Source organism: Sminthopsis crassicaudata, chromosome 2 (genome assembly GCF_048593235.1).
Source record: "Sminthopsis crassicaudata isolate SCR6 chromosome 2, ASM4859323v1, whole genome shotgun sequence".
Lineage (NCBI taxonomy): Eukaryota > Metazoa > Chordata > Mammalia > Dasyuromorphia > Dasyuridae > Sminthopsis > Sminthopsis crassicaudata.
The window spans coordinates 4,928,050-4,942,990 of NC_133618.1; the positions used below are offsets into that span (position 1 = coordinate 4,928,050).

Consider the following 14,941-nt stretch of genomic DNA (forward strand, 5'->3'; position numbering starts at 1 on the left):
GTTCTTTAAATGTTTGGTAGAATTCACCTGTAAATCCATCTGGTCCTGGGGACTTTTTCTTAGGAAGTTGGTTAATAGCTTGGTCTATTTCTTTTTCTGAGATGGGACTATTTAGACGACTTACTTCTTCCTCTGTTAATCTGGGCAAGCTATATTTTTGAAGGTATTCTTCCATTTCATTTAAATTATCGAATTTATCGGCATAAAGTTGAGCAAAGTAGCTCCTAACTATTGTTTTAATTTCCTCTTCATTAGTGGTGAGTTCACCCTTTTCATTTTCAAGACTATCAATTTGCTTTTTCTCTTTCCTTTTTTTAATCAGGTTTACTAAGGGTTTGTCTATTTTGTTGGTTTTTTCATAAAACCAACTCTTAGTTTTATTAATTAATTCAATCTTTTTTTTTTTTTTTTAGTTTCAATGTTATTAATCTCACCTTTTATTTTTTGAATTTCAAGTTTTGTGTTTGTCTGGGGGTTTTTAATTTGTTCCTTTTCTAGCAATTTTAGTTGTAAGCCCAATTCGTTGGCCCTCTCTTTCTCTATTTTATGCAAGTAGGCCTGTAGAGATATAAAACTTCCCCTTATTACTGCTTTGGCTGTATCCCACACGTTTTGGTATGATGTCTCATTATTGTCATTTTCTTGGGTGAAGTTATTAATTATGTCTATGATTTGCTGTTTTACCCAATCATTCTTTAGTATAAGATTATTTAGTTTCCAATTCTTTTTTGGTCTATTTTCCCCTGGCTTTTTATTAAATGTTATTTTGATTGCATTATGGTCTGAAAAGGATGCATTTACTATTTCTGCCTTACTGCATTTGATTTTGAGGTTTTTATGCCCTAGTATATGATCAATTTTTGTATAGGTTCCATGAACTGCTGAGAAGAAAGTATATTCCTTTCTCTCTCCATTTAGCTTTCGCCAAAGATCTATCATATCAAACTTTTCTAGTATTCTATTTACCTCTTTGACTTCTTTCTTATTTATTTTGTGGTTTGATTTATCTAATTCTGAGAGTGCAAGGTTGAGATCTCCCGCTATTATAGTTTTGCTATCTATTTCCTCTTGCAGCTCTCAATTTCTCTTTTAAGAATTTAGATGCTGCACCACTTGGTGCATACATGTTTAATATTGATACTGCTTCACTATTGATGCTGCCCTTTAGCAGGATATAATGCCCTTCCTTATCTCTTTTAATTAGATCAATTTTTGTTTTTGCTTGATCTGAGATGAGGATGGCTACTCCTGCTTTTTTGGTTTTGCCTGAAGCATAATAGAGTCTGCTCCACCCTTTTACTTTTAGTTTGAATGTCTCACCCTGTTTCAGGTGTGTTTCCTGTAAACAACATATAGTAGGATTCTGACTTTTAATCCAGTCTGCTAACTGCTTCCTCTTTATGAGGCAGTTTGCCCCATTCACATTCTTGGTTAGAAGGACTAATTCTATATTGCTTGCCATCCTATTAACCCCTGCTTATGCTTTTCCCCTTTCCTTCCCTTTTACCCTCCTATCCAGTATTAAACTGGTGAACACCACTTGCTTTTCACAGCCCTCCCTTTTTAGGATCCCTCCCCCACCTTAAAGATGCTCCCCTTATTTTACCCCTTTTCCTCGAAATTTCTGTATTCCCTTCCCCTTAGCTGACTCCTTCCCTTTCACTTTTCAATGAAGTGGAAGAAGTTTCACCATAAATCGAATATGTCTATTGATACACGCTATGTTCATCTCCCTCCTTTCTTTCTCTCAGATATAATAGGTTACCTTTGCCTCTTCATGAGATGTAGTACCACCACTTTACACTTTTTTATGATATAATCTCCTTTCCACCTCTAGTTTCTAAGACAAATTGTACATATGTTCTTTACATATTTTTTTGACAGAAGTATAGTTCTCAAGATTTCTTTTTACCTTTTTAGAAATCTCTTGAGTTTTGTATTTGAAGATCAAACCTTTTATGTAGGTCTGGTTTTTTCATCAAAAATAGATGGAATTCATTCATTTCGTTAAATGTCCATCTTCTTCCCTGGAAAACGATGCTCATTCTTGCTGGGTAAGTTATTCTTGGCTGCATACCAAGTTCCTTAGCCTTTCGGAATATCATGTTCCAGGCCCTTCGTTCTTTTAATGTGGACGCTGCTAGATCCTGGGTTATCCTTATTGTGGATCCTCCATATCTGAATTGTTTTTTTCTAGCAGCTTCCAATATCTTTTCCTTTGTCTGATGGTTCTTGAACTTGGCCACTATATTTCTTGGCGTTTTGATTTTAGGGTCCCTTTCAGTAGGTGATCGATGAATTTTTTCAATGTCTATTTTACCCTCTGTTTCCAGAATGTCTGGGCTGTTCTCTTTGATAATTTCCTCGAAAATGGTGTCCAAGCTCTTTTTTTCCTCCCATTTTTCAGGGAGTCTGATTATTCTCAAATTGTCTCTCCTGGATCTGTTTTCCAGGTCTGTTGTCTTTCTGGTAAGGTACTTGACATTCTTTTCAATTGTTTCATTTCTCTGGTTTTGCTTGACTCCCTCTTGGTTTCTCCTTGTGTCATTCATTTCTACTTGTTCCAGTCTAATTTTCAATGATGTATTTTCTTCACTCACTTTTTTTATATCTCTTTGTAATTGTCCAATTGAGTTTTTAATCTTCTATGGAATTTTTTTCCATTTTATCCATTTTATTTTTTAGAGAGCTGATTTCTTTTTCCAGCTCACTAATCCTGTTTTCCTTGGAGTTGTTTACCTTTTCCAGCTCACTAATCTTGTTTCTCAATGATTTGATTTCTTTATCCACTCTATCTTTGAATGCATGGGATGACTTCTCCAGGCTCTCTTGCCAAGCTTCCCTTTCCTTTTCCCATTTCTCTCCCAGCTCTCTTGTGAGAGCCTTTTTGATTTCCTCTATGAGGTTCTTTTGTATTGAGGAGCAGCTTATATCCCTCCCAGGGGAATACATCTGGGGACAGTCTGTTCCTAGTCTCCTCAGCATTTGAAGTCTGCTCCCTCTCCACACAGAAGCTGTCAATGGTTAGAGCCCTTTTGAATTTTTTGTTCTTTTTGTCAGAGTAGGAATCAAAGAAAACAAACTGACAAGAGAAACAATTGGTCTGTTTTGCGGGGGATGGGGCTGGATGGTATTAATGGGCTTCCTCTACAGACTGGGGGTAGGACAGCAGAGAGCCACTAACAGAACAGCAATGACTGTACTGAGTCTGCGCTCTGAGGCTCTGAGAATGCACCGAGTCAGTCCAGGTGGGGGTTGGAGGTGGCCCGGCTCTGAGAGATGCTGGCTTTCTGGGGTTTTAATCTTCACCTCCGGTGTTTACACCCTCTCTGCCGCTCCTAGCTTGCTGCCAAGATGGAGCATCCACACTGAGACAAAAGCCCTTTCACAGAAACGCCAGAGATCACACCCCTCCCCGTCCGGTTTGAGCTGTGTGAGCTGCCTGTCTTGCTCTGGCTGCCTGCCCTCAGTCTGGGCCCAGTCTGATTGACCCTCCCCCTAGCAAACACAGACCTTTTCTGGCGACTTTCAAGGATGTCTTGTCTTGGTGATTATTTGTGGATTTCTTTCTGGGTCAAGCATTAAGTCAGAGGCTTGTCATGAAGTAAGTTCTGAGAGAAAACGAGGAGCTCAAGCAGCTGTCTGCCTCCACGCCGCCATCTTGACCGGAAGTCAGACAATGCATATCTAACCAATAACTTCTTTTTCTTTTATGTAAGTTAAAAGAAAAATAGACTATATTAATAGAAAACTTAAATTTATTTTAAAAAGAAAGATATATTGAACTTATTCTATATTTTAAAAGAAAATAATAAAGATTCCTGATATTATTGCAATCCCACTCTTTCTGCCCTATATATATATTATTTATATATATGTATATTATATATATATTATTATTAATTATAACACACACACACACACACACACACACACACATATATATATATATATATATATATATATATATATATATATATATATAATTATTAAGTTCAGAATTAAATTACAAAATAATAATAACTAGCTCCAGGATCATGGGCTAGAAATTATCTTTTCCAAAGTTCTCATTTAACAGATGATGGAGCTGAATCCCAGTAAGGTTGTGATGCCCCCAAGGTTACACATTTAGCTAATGAATGGCAGAGCTGCTGTTCAAATGCAAATCTAGCATCTTTCCTTAAACCATATTACAATCATCCCTTCCACATCAGGAGGGATGAAAGAAGAATGGCTTCCCTTGCAATCTGGAAAACGTGCATAAAGTTAGTTTGTTTTTTGTTTTTTGTTTGTTGTTGTTGTTGTTTTTCACAATCTCTTCATACCAAAGAAGATATATCAATAATGGTATTAAAAGATAAAATACATTGTCATTATACAATACTATATGCTTTATGCATCTATCACTTTATAAATTTTTTTAATGATCTTTCCTCTTCTTTTCCTATTTTGGGTTTCCATAAAACTTCCCCTAAATACCATTTAATTTCTTATGCCAGCATATGATATATGAAAATCTCCAAGGTACTAGGGATAACTGTATTAAACCAACTCTGCTCATTTGTACTTTGCCATCCTTTAATTAGGTTGAGCTTAATTCCACCTTCTGTGGGAAGCCTAACCTTACTATTCCCACTTTATGGAACCCCTTCCTTCATTCTTTTGCATTTAGCAGATTCCATTAGCATAGTTAAAAAGAAGAGTCAATTTGGAGACTGAAGATTTGGGATCAAATCCTATCTCAAACACTAGCTGTGGGATTATGGGCAAATCATTTAATCTCTGTCAGCCTTAGTTTCTTCCTCTATAAATTGGGAGTAATAATAACACCTTCTTTCAAGGTATTGTGAAGATGGAATGAGGTCTATCTTTTCTTCCATATTCAAGGTTTTCCTTTGAGACTGAAAACTTTAAGCCTATGTCCCCTCAAGGAGCTATAGGAAGTTGATTATGTCCCTCAATCTGCCTAGGCTTCCATGTCTACACCTTTATATTTAGAATCCCTTTAAGATGTTAGCTTTTTGACAGAAGTAAATTTTTCTTGAATTTTTCTTGCCTAGCATGCTCTCTGGTCTTTAGTAATGACTCCATGAACTCTTGATTTAATCTATGAATGCTATTAATTCTCAACTTCAGTATTTCATCCACTGGGGATGATTTGTTATTTCTGGTTTTTCTCTGAAATTGAAATGATTCTTTGGGAGTTTTTTTTTTTTTGGGGGGGGGGAAATGGAATAATTTGAGAGGAGTCAAGTCTATTCAAGGAAATCTGTGTCTGACAAATGCTTTTGCTATTGGAGCCTGCCCTCCCCCAAACACCTAAAGCTCCCAAAACTAGTAACCTCCAAAGAATATCAAGTTGGCCTGGTTTGATTACAAACATTATTAATGAAAGCATTGGAAGGGGTCTTGGAGCTCATGTAGTGAAACCTCTTCCAATGACAAGGAAAAAGGAGCTCAGAAAGGTAAGGGACCTTTCTAAGGTCACTAAGTGAGTAAAAGGGCAGATTAGTGGCACAGTGGACAGAACATTGGTCTTTGGAATTGGAAAGAGTTCATGAGTTGAAATCCCCCTCAGACATTGTGTCCCTGGGCAAGTTACTTCATCCTTGTTTGCCTCAGTTTCCTCATCTGTAAAATACCACTCCAGTATCTTTGTCAGATGGAGTCACACAGAGTCCAACATAACAAAAGAGTAGACGCAAAACTTTGCAAACACAGTAGCAGAACTTGGATTCCCTTGATCATTAAGACATTTCCTAAGATAATCATCTTAAAAAACTATTTTTTTCTTTTTTCCAGATTGATGAATTCATCAATACAAATAACTCCTCATGGGAAAAGTTCAGCCACTAATACAGGTCATAGAAAAACTCTTTAACTTATAAGACAAAACTCTGGACGTGAGAGATTAACTTGGTCATGGTCACCCAGTCAAGGATCAAAGGCCAATCCACTACAAGAGGCTTCCCTTCTCTAACATAAAAGTAACGTAAATGAATCCAATAACTCCTCACTATATTTTATTGGACTCCAAAATAGATGTCATTTTAAACAGTCAACATTTATTTGGATCTCCCGATTTAAAGTAAAAAGTAAAAATATTTCAATTCCATTACAAAATGAATTTTAAAATTAATTTTAGCATTTCTTTTGAAATGATCACATCATTGGAATAAGGTAGGAAAGAGGGAAAACATAGTGGGGAAATGTTGCCTATTCTGACTCTACATTTGAATTATCTGATGTTGAGATATACAAATCATTTTCCTACTGGGTATCAGGGAGATCCGGACTCAAATCCCTTTTGTTACAAGTCTGGCAACAAGGAAGTTGGGGAGCTGATTTCTAACTCACTTTCTAGCTCTAACTCTGGTATTAGCATTGGTTGACGTAGCTTCCCATACAGAGAATACCACACATCCTTTCCATATCCCAGTAAGTGACATAGAGCTAAATGTTCTTTGTTGTCTTGAAATTCAAAGAGGAAATAATTGTTATGACACTGACGTCCATAATAAACATTCAAGTTTCACTGTAGAGAAATGAATGGCTCAGAAGTATTGAACTCCTTAACTTTTTGAAGACTTTGATTGATTCAAAATCAAATGGGAGAAAAATATCTGGACTGGATTTCTCACCCCATTTACCAAAAGAACATTTCCCAACTGAGTCCTGGATTTTAATAATGAGTGTGTGTGTGTGTGTGTGTGTGTGTGTGTGTGTGTGTGTGTGTGTGTTTGCGCGTTCTTGTGTGTGTATGTTTGATTTCATTTCTTTCAGTCTAAACATCTCTCAGAATCTTAATCTCAGGGCATTGTCTGGAGAACTATAGTCATCCCGGAAAGTCTACGTTTATTTGCCAATCACTAGATGACACATCTAATTTTACCACCTCCTGTTTCTTAGTATGGACTAAGGATGCACTTAGTATGACAGTATGGACTGAAAGCAACCTTTGGGATGAAACTGAAGAGAAGGAATCCGATAAAAATGACTCCAGAGGCTGCATTATTTTTTCCCTTGCCTGCAAATATCCCGTCGGAGGAATGGGAATTCATGGCTTTCCGTCTTGAAACTTCAGTTCTCCTTCCCTTAAAATTTTTAGTTATAAGTGGTAGTTTCAGAAAAAAAAAAAAAAAAAAAAGACGAAAGCTTTGAATGATTTCCATAGAGAATTGTGCAAGAATTTCCCTTTAAAAAACAAAAACAAACAAACAAAAAAAAAAAAAAACGAAAAAAAAAAAAAACACAAACAAGCAAACAAACGAACAAACAAAAATACCCAACTTAACCCTTCCTGGAATTGACAAGGAGATAAGGATGAGGAAAAGGGATGAAAAACAAAAGAGAAAGAAATCTCTTTTCTAGGGATATTGGAAATAAAGTGGAGTGGGCTGTCACCAATGAAACGCCCTCTCTTTGATGTACCCGAGTTAGGGAAGGGGTTTGTCCCTCAGTAGCTCTGCACCTCCAAGGGCTGCTCCGCGGTCTTGAGAGATCCCACTTTCACCTCTTCCTTCTCCTGATCTCCCTTGTCCAATTTCGTATTAAATTGGATCTAAATGATTCAAATGGATCTAAAGCATCCATTTCAAGTTTTCCATCGGTCCCAAAGGGAGCGTCCCAGAGCGCAGGGTGCATCGGGAGAAGTTTGGACTGGCAGGCAGGAGAAACTTGGTTCCGCTTCCACCTCTGACCGCCACTAGCTTTGGGACCTTGACAGGTCTCTTCACGTCGGGGCTACGTCAGGGGTAAAGCAGGAATCGGACTAACTCCCCCATCAGGACGCTGAGTTAGGAAGGTATCTGCAAACCCGAGCGCTGTCTAAAAGCGCATCTGAGTGTCAGCAGTGATTCCTAAGGGATGGATCCAGCACATCCCTGGGAGCTGGCAGTGAGCGCTTCTCTGGGGAGCAGCGAGGCCTCGGGCCGTTGGTATAGCTCTCCAAGGCATTTGAGAGCTCAGCCCAGCCCGCTGCCTTTATTTTTCTCGGTGAGGAAACCAAGGCCCCCTGAGCGCATGAGATTCACTCAAGGTTGCGAGGTGAGAAACCAAGGACGCGTCCTGCGGCTGCCTCCTGCACTTGTGCCGCCGGTTTGGGAACCAGATCTTCACCTGCGTGGAGGTGAGCTGCAGCGCGCGGGCGCCCACAGGTACCACTGCTGCCGGAAGCGTCGCTCCAGTTCCAACACCTGCGCTGCCACAAAAGCCCTGGACGTGTCCCTCACGGACGAGCTTTGGAGAGCTCAGAGAAGAGGTCTCGGGGCAGCCGGAGCTGCAGCTGACCCCGCCCTCCGCGCCCCTCTCCCAGCTCCGGCCTTGCCCTACAAGCGAACGAGACAGGAGGGAAGAGCACGAGTTCTTTTCCATCGCTTCTGGGAGGTCCGGGGGCTTTTATTTCCAAGGACGCTCCCAGGAGCCCCCAAATTTCAAAATAGAGGACCTGAGTTCGAATCCTTGGCGGTAGCGCACAGAGTATTACATGAAGATAAGGTATGTGAGCTTTGAACCTCTGCTGGGGCACTCGCAGCTGTGGGACCCGGGCCAGACAACTTTTCTGGTGCTTCCGTTTTGCATAGTGGAGGTGATGCTGTCCATAGTCCTTTGTACATGATATGTTTGGTAACTCTTAAGTTCCCAAAGGAAGATCAGTCAATTATGCTAACGATTCTATACTCTGGGATAACTAGCTTCACCTCTGGGCCTCAGTTTCCCTTGTATCAAATTAGACAGTTGAAAAAGATCATGTCAAGATTTCTTCCAGCAGAGACAATGAAGAGTATTGGATGGGGGAGATTCGTTGGGCTCCCCTGAAGGTTGTTAGGATTTTGTTTTCCTTTTTTCTTTTCTCTAGTGGGTGCAGGACTAGCAGAAAAATATAAATGCTTGTTGAAAAGTCAATAATTTTGAAAGATAGAAGAAAAGAGAGTCCTGGGACCAGAGCTGTAGCGGCTGAAGGGACGACTCAAAGGAGTTTGACTCTGGTTTTTTGAAAGAGGAGAGGGGGCAGCTAGGTGGTGCAGTGGATAGAGCACCAGCCTTGAATACAGGAGGACCCGAGTTCAAATCTGCTCTCAGACGCTCTAGCTGTGTGACCCTGGTAAAGTCACTTAACCCCAGCCTCAAAAAGGAGGAAAAAAAAATAAAAGAGGAGAAAGCAGGTTGAGCCCCGGGAGCAGAAGAGACTAACTAGTCCAAGACTATATTGGTAGGATGTGCTCAGACGAGGTTTGAACCCAGGTCTTCGTGTTTCAAAGTCATCACTAGGCAATCCATTGACCTGTTTCTCTGGAAATAGTCACGGCCACGGGGTTGCAGTGAAGAAGGCGCTTTGTAAAAGTGGCCTCCTAGGCACGAGCTATTATCATTCTGTTAATGACCCTCTTCTCTCCCTTGAAGTCGACCTTCATTGCGTATTCCTTATCTAAGACTCCTGGCTTGTCCAGGAGGGGGTTCGGACAGCTAGGGCAGGTGCCTAACGCTCTCACATTTCGTGAGTTCTTGGGTTAAAATGGGCAGCCAGCCTCTGATAACTGACCTCTTAGTGTGACGAGACTGCTCCTGGGTCCCTAACACAGTACACTGCCAGGACATTGCTGGGAAGCTACTACAAATTTCTTGAGCTTGGCCGTATGTGGAGCAAAAATAGTAAGGCGCTTCTCCCACTTCCTTCCTCTCTCCTTCTTCTCTTTGCTTTCTTCTCGCTCTCTTTTTGTCCCTGTCCCTCTGTGCCTGCCTCTCTCTGTATCACTCTGTATGTCTCTGTGTCTGTCTCTTTGTTTCTCTGTCTCTTATCTCTATCTCTATTTCTATTTCTCTCTCCTATGCACACATTTCTGTGTCTCTCAGTTTTCTTTGTTTCTGTGTAAGTCTATTCCCCCCCTCCCTCCCTCCCTCCCTCCCTCTCTCTCTCTCTCTCTCTCTCTCTCTCTCTCTCTCTCTCTCTCTCTCTCTCTCTCTCTCTCTGTCTCTCTCTCTCTCTCTGTCTCTCTCTCTGTCTCTCTCTCTGTCTCTCTCTGTCTCTCTGTCTCTCTCTGTCTCTCTCTCTTTCTTTTGTCTCAATCTCTGACTTTCCTGTTTTCCTCCTTCATCTCTCTTTTCTGTCTCTTTGCCCCCTTCTTTCTCTCCCTTTCCCCGTCTAGCTGCCCTCTCTCTGAATCTGTCTCTGCCTCTCTCTGTTTCTGTCTCAGTGTTTGTCTCTCTGTCTGTCTCCCATACACACATCTTTCTGAGTTTCTCAGTTCTCTGTTTACATCTATTTTCCTATCTGTAGTTGTCGGGCTTTGCCTCTCTCTGTCTCAATGTCTGACACTCTCTCCTGTTTTTCTTCTTCATCTTTTTCTGTGTCTTTTGGCCCCTTCTTTCTTTCCCTTTCCCCGTCTAATGTCCTCTCTCTGAATCTGTCTCTGCATCTCCCTGTCTCTTTTTTCCTTGGTTGGCATGCACTCCCCCCTCACACCCCATCTCCAAAGTGGTTAAGAGGTCAGTCGTGTATTTTGGCCAACTTTCAATTAAAGTGATTCTTTGTCATTCACTTCTTAGTCAATCTGATAGAGATTCTCTGTTTCTGAAGTCTTTCTGTCCTTTCTGCTCCCCCTCCCCTTTTCTGTTCTAGTCTCTCGCTCTCCCTTCCTGCTTCCCTCACCTCTCTCTTTGTCTCTCTGTCTTGGTCTCTGTCTGTGTCTGTCCTTCCCTCCCTGCAACTCTCTGCCCCTCCCTCCTCCTCTCCCTCTCCCTCCTTCTCCCTTTCCTGTTCCTTCACCCTCTTCCTCTCTCTCTCTCTCTCTCTCTCTCTCTCTCTCTCTCTCTCTCTCTCTCTCTCTCTCTCTCTCTCTCTCTCTCTCTCTCTCTCATATTCCCTTGTGAATACAATCCCTTCACTTCCTCACTCTCTTCTTCATTTTGTGATATTAAATATATTGGGGGTGGGGAGGATACCTTGATTTTTGTGCCTGGTATCTGATGGAGAAACCACAGGACTAGAAGTGAAACCTGGGTTCTAGTTCAATGACTCACAAGTGCCATATGTAGATAAGAGAGCTAGAAGGACCCCAGAGTTGAATTTCTTCACTTTTGTCAATGAAAAAGCTCCCAGAAGGAAAGTGATTAGCCTCAAGGCACCCAGGTGGTACAGGCAGCATTAAAGCCCCCTCACTCTTGTGCTCACCACACTGGCTCCTAGTTCCCTCCCTCCTCTCATAATGGTAATAGACTCAGAGATTTTGAATTGGGAGGAGCTCGGATGCTGGGGAGAAAGAAGCCCCCTGTAACATTCCCAGTAAGTGGCCATGCAGCCTTTGTGATTCTATTTCTAAACCCGAATTTAGTGAAATATGAGCAGAAGTTGACTCGTTAACCAAATCTAAAGAGAGGAAAGCTAAAGGACACAAAGCCATTGGAAATCTTCACTCAACTTTAATTTCGGAAGTGTAACCTTATTAAATGAAGATAGGAACTGTGAGCATGGCATCCTTGAGATGAAAAATTGTTGATGAAGACTATCAAAGGACTTTAAATTGTGCAGGAATTATTGGATTTCTGGCACATTAACTAATGGACAATGGACTTATGGACATGTCTAAATTCTCAATTGATGATTATTTGATCATGTTATTTGTGTGTTATGTTACCATGTCCTTATGTAATTATGTGTAATATCTACCATATTGATGGATTTATGTCTACCTGTTTCAAGGTCATGAGCACCCTGTGTTCTAAATCAAAATTAAGGGGGAGATGTTAGGTTTATTAAGTGCTAATTCAGGTTGTCTAAACAATTCTGTAGCTCAGAGTTCACACCTTTAAACCTTTAAAAGGAGTTTACACCTTTAGACTTCTGAAAAGGAGTTGACACCTTTAAAAGGACCAAGTTCATTGGTTGTAGGAGTTCCCATCAGCCCCTGGGAGTACCCACAAGCCCATTCTCTGGGAGGATAAAAAGAGGCAACATTGAATCTGAAGAGCATTCTGGATTGGGATAAGGACCAGAGCTGGAGGAGACTCCGAGCCAGGATTAGGGAAGAAGAGGATTGGAGATTCTACTTTCGCTTTGGCTGGAGGCTCCAAAACTGCCCAAGAAACCTGCTCTGAGAGGAAAAGATTCTACAGAAAAGAGACCTCCTCCCACAGAAGGACTCCCATTGAGAGTTGTGCTCAGCTCTGCCTTCAGTGTCAAAGAAGACTCTTCTTCTGGTTGCTGCACGAGAGAGAGAGAGAGAGAGAGAGAGAGAGAGAGAGAGAGAGAGAGAGAGAGAGAGAGAGAGAGAGAGAGAGAGAGAGAGAATGGCTGCTCTTGTGAAATTTCTGCAGGAACTGCAGAGTGAGATCACCTGTAGCATCTGCAGGGGCTACTTCTGTGAGCCTGTCACCATTGGGTGCGGGCACAGTTTCTGTCAAGCTTGTCTCTCCTCCAGCTGGAGAGGTGGAGCTCCAACTTTCTCCTGTCCCGAATGCAGGCAAGTTTCCCAGGGCAGGGAACTCCAGTTGGTGAACTGGCGCCTAGCAGAGTTGACTGAGCTGGGCAAAGAGCTCAGCTCCAAGATTTTGCAGAGCACTCAAGGACAGAGCCAGTGTGTCACTCACAAGAAACTCTTCAAGCTGTTCTGTGAGGAGGACCAGACAGCCCTGTGTGTGACATGTGTTGAAAGCCCAGAGCATGGGGCTCACAAAATCGCCCCCGTGCAAGAGGCTGCTGACAAATACAGAAGGGAGCTTCAGCACATTCACAGTCGTTTGGAGGAACATCTGGAGGAAGGTGAGCAACTTCTTGCTCAGGTGAAGAGACCTGCTATTGACTGGGACTGGATGATCAGGGGAGAATTCTTCCAACTTCACCAGTTACTGATCGAGGAAGAGAAGCGATGCCTTGACAGGATGAGGCAAGACCAGAAGGCCAGCCAGGACAGACTCTCCCAGCACATACAGAGCCTACAGGAACTCATGCAAGAGCTGCAGGAAGCGGGCCGCCAAGCCAATCTGGATCTGCTGCAAGATGCCAAGCAGCTGCTGGGGAGGAGCGAGGCTGTGTTGGCCCAAAGGGCCAAGGCTGTCACCCCAGAACTGAGAGAATATCCCATCCCTGGCCTGATCCAGATGCTCCACAGATTCCGAGTGGACCTCACCATGGACACCACATCAGCTGCTTCCTGTGTTTCTGTTTCTGAGGACCTCAAGAGTGCCAAGGCTGGAGAGGACTGGCCAGAGGAGACTGAGGACCCTTCTTGCCATGCTGTGCTTGCTGGGCAAGCCTTCAGCTCGGGCAGTCAGTACTGGGAGGTGGATGTGACTCAACTGCCTCAGTGGGTCCTGGGGATCTACACCCCCTACTTGAGGAGGAAAAGGACCAGGGACATGGACTCCTGTGACTTTGCTTTCTTGCTTCGCTGTGTCAAGAAAGAAGGAGAATACCTATCCTAGGCCACTGAACCATCGAATCAAAGGCCCTCTACCTCGGGTTGGGGTGTTCTTGGAATATTCCCCTGGGACTTTGGCCTTTTACAATGTTCTCCAAAGTTCCCTTATTTATAAATTCCATTCTATTCCCTTCACAGACCCCGTCCAGCCCATCTTTTCCCCTGGCCCCCCACTTCCAGGAACAAAGCCTGGTCCCATGACTCTGTGTGCAGTGGGCTCTCCCCTTGGAGCTTGCTGCTATTCCTATCCATGATCATTTCTCCAGGGAGTTCTCAACTCCTCCTTGGCTGTGTTCACTCTATCCTTTCAACAAGAGTCTCCCTGCTTAGCAACTGGAGACTAGACTTTCCACCCTGAAAGTTGAGGGGTTCAATCCCCACTCTTTTGGATTCTTTTATGCTATGTTCAGGTATTTTTTTTAACAATGTCAATCTTTCCTCAATTACTGGAAATCATACCTGAGCAATCTGGTCCTGTAGTTTTATGCTTCATTTCCTCTTAGAATTTATTGCACTACAATGGCCATAGATTTCAACATGTTGCAAAACATTCCCCTTGAATTGTAGTCAACTTTCCATTTTGCTTTCTTTAATATAAAATGAAGAAAATATCTAGTATTTATTTGACTTGTATTTTTGTTGTTCTTCATTAATTTTATTCACTTCGGACTGACCACATTTGAGATTTTTCTTGTTAGAGAAACTGATGTGCCCTTTCCTTCCCTAATCATTTAGTAGATTTTATAGATTATAGACATGAAGCAAAGAGGGTAACCCGAATTACCCAGTTACACAGTTTTAAGTATCTATGCCTAGATAGATTAGACAAGGATACGCTTACCAGACCAAAATTATTGCTTCTAGACTAGCCCTCACGGCCATAAGCATGATGAAGGGAACAGACCTTCTCACAATTAGCCAACCAACTGCCAGCCACAAGGGAGGGAAAGCCTAGAATTATCAAGTACCTGGTGGGGAAAATGAGAGGCAACATATATGAGGCAGATCAGACTATCCCTTCATCTTGAGTGCCTCAGATTCTGATGGATAAAGCCCAAGATCTGGAACCCAAGAAATTTAGGAATAACAATTTCCAATCCAGTATCTGCAACCCTCCTCCTGGGAAGCAGACTCTGTCGACACATAGCCTTTCAATTGCTCTGGACACAACCACAACAACTGAGACTCAGAATTAAAAGTCTTTGCCATCAAAAGTCCTTAGCATTATCAAGCAATGCTATGATTTTATCCATGGAAATGACGTTAAAGCATTAGCATCTGCTTTCTCAATGTACCCCGAGGGTCATAGGACCTTTCCCTCTCATTAGCAGCTGAAACCTTCCCTAAGTGTTCTTTTCTTCCCTCTCTGCATCCCCTACCCACATTAGGATGTGTGTTCCTTAAGAGCAAGATCTGTCTTCTTTATTTGTGTATCCAAAAGTTACACAATACTTTGCACTTGTTTCATAAATGTTGTATTCACTTGCAAAAATAGTCCCTCATGATTTTGAAAAGTGGATGGATGG

General features: G+C 42.0%; 1 pseudogene; it reads left to right on the forward strand.

Annotated features, from left to right (window-relative positions):
* The first annotated feature begins 12,285 nt into the window (after positions 1–12,285).
* LOC141552555 (tripartite motif-containing protein 43-like) lies at positions 12,286–13,669 on the forward strand (annotated as a pseudogene).
* The last annotated feature ends 1,272 nt before the right edge of the window (positions 13,670–14,941 follow it).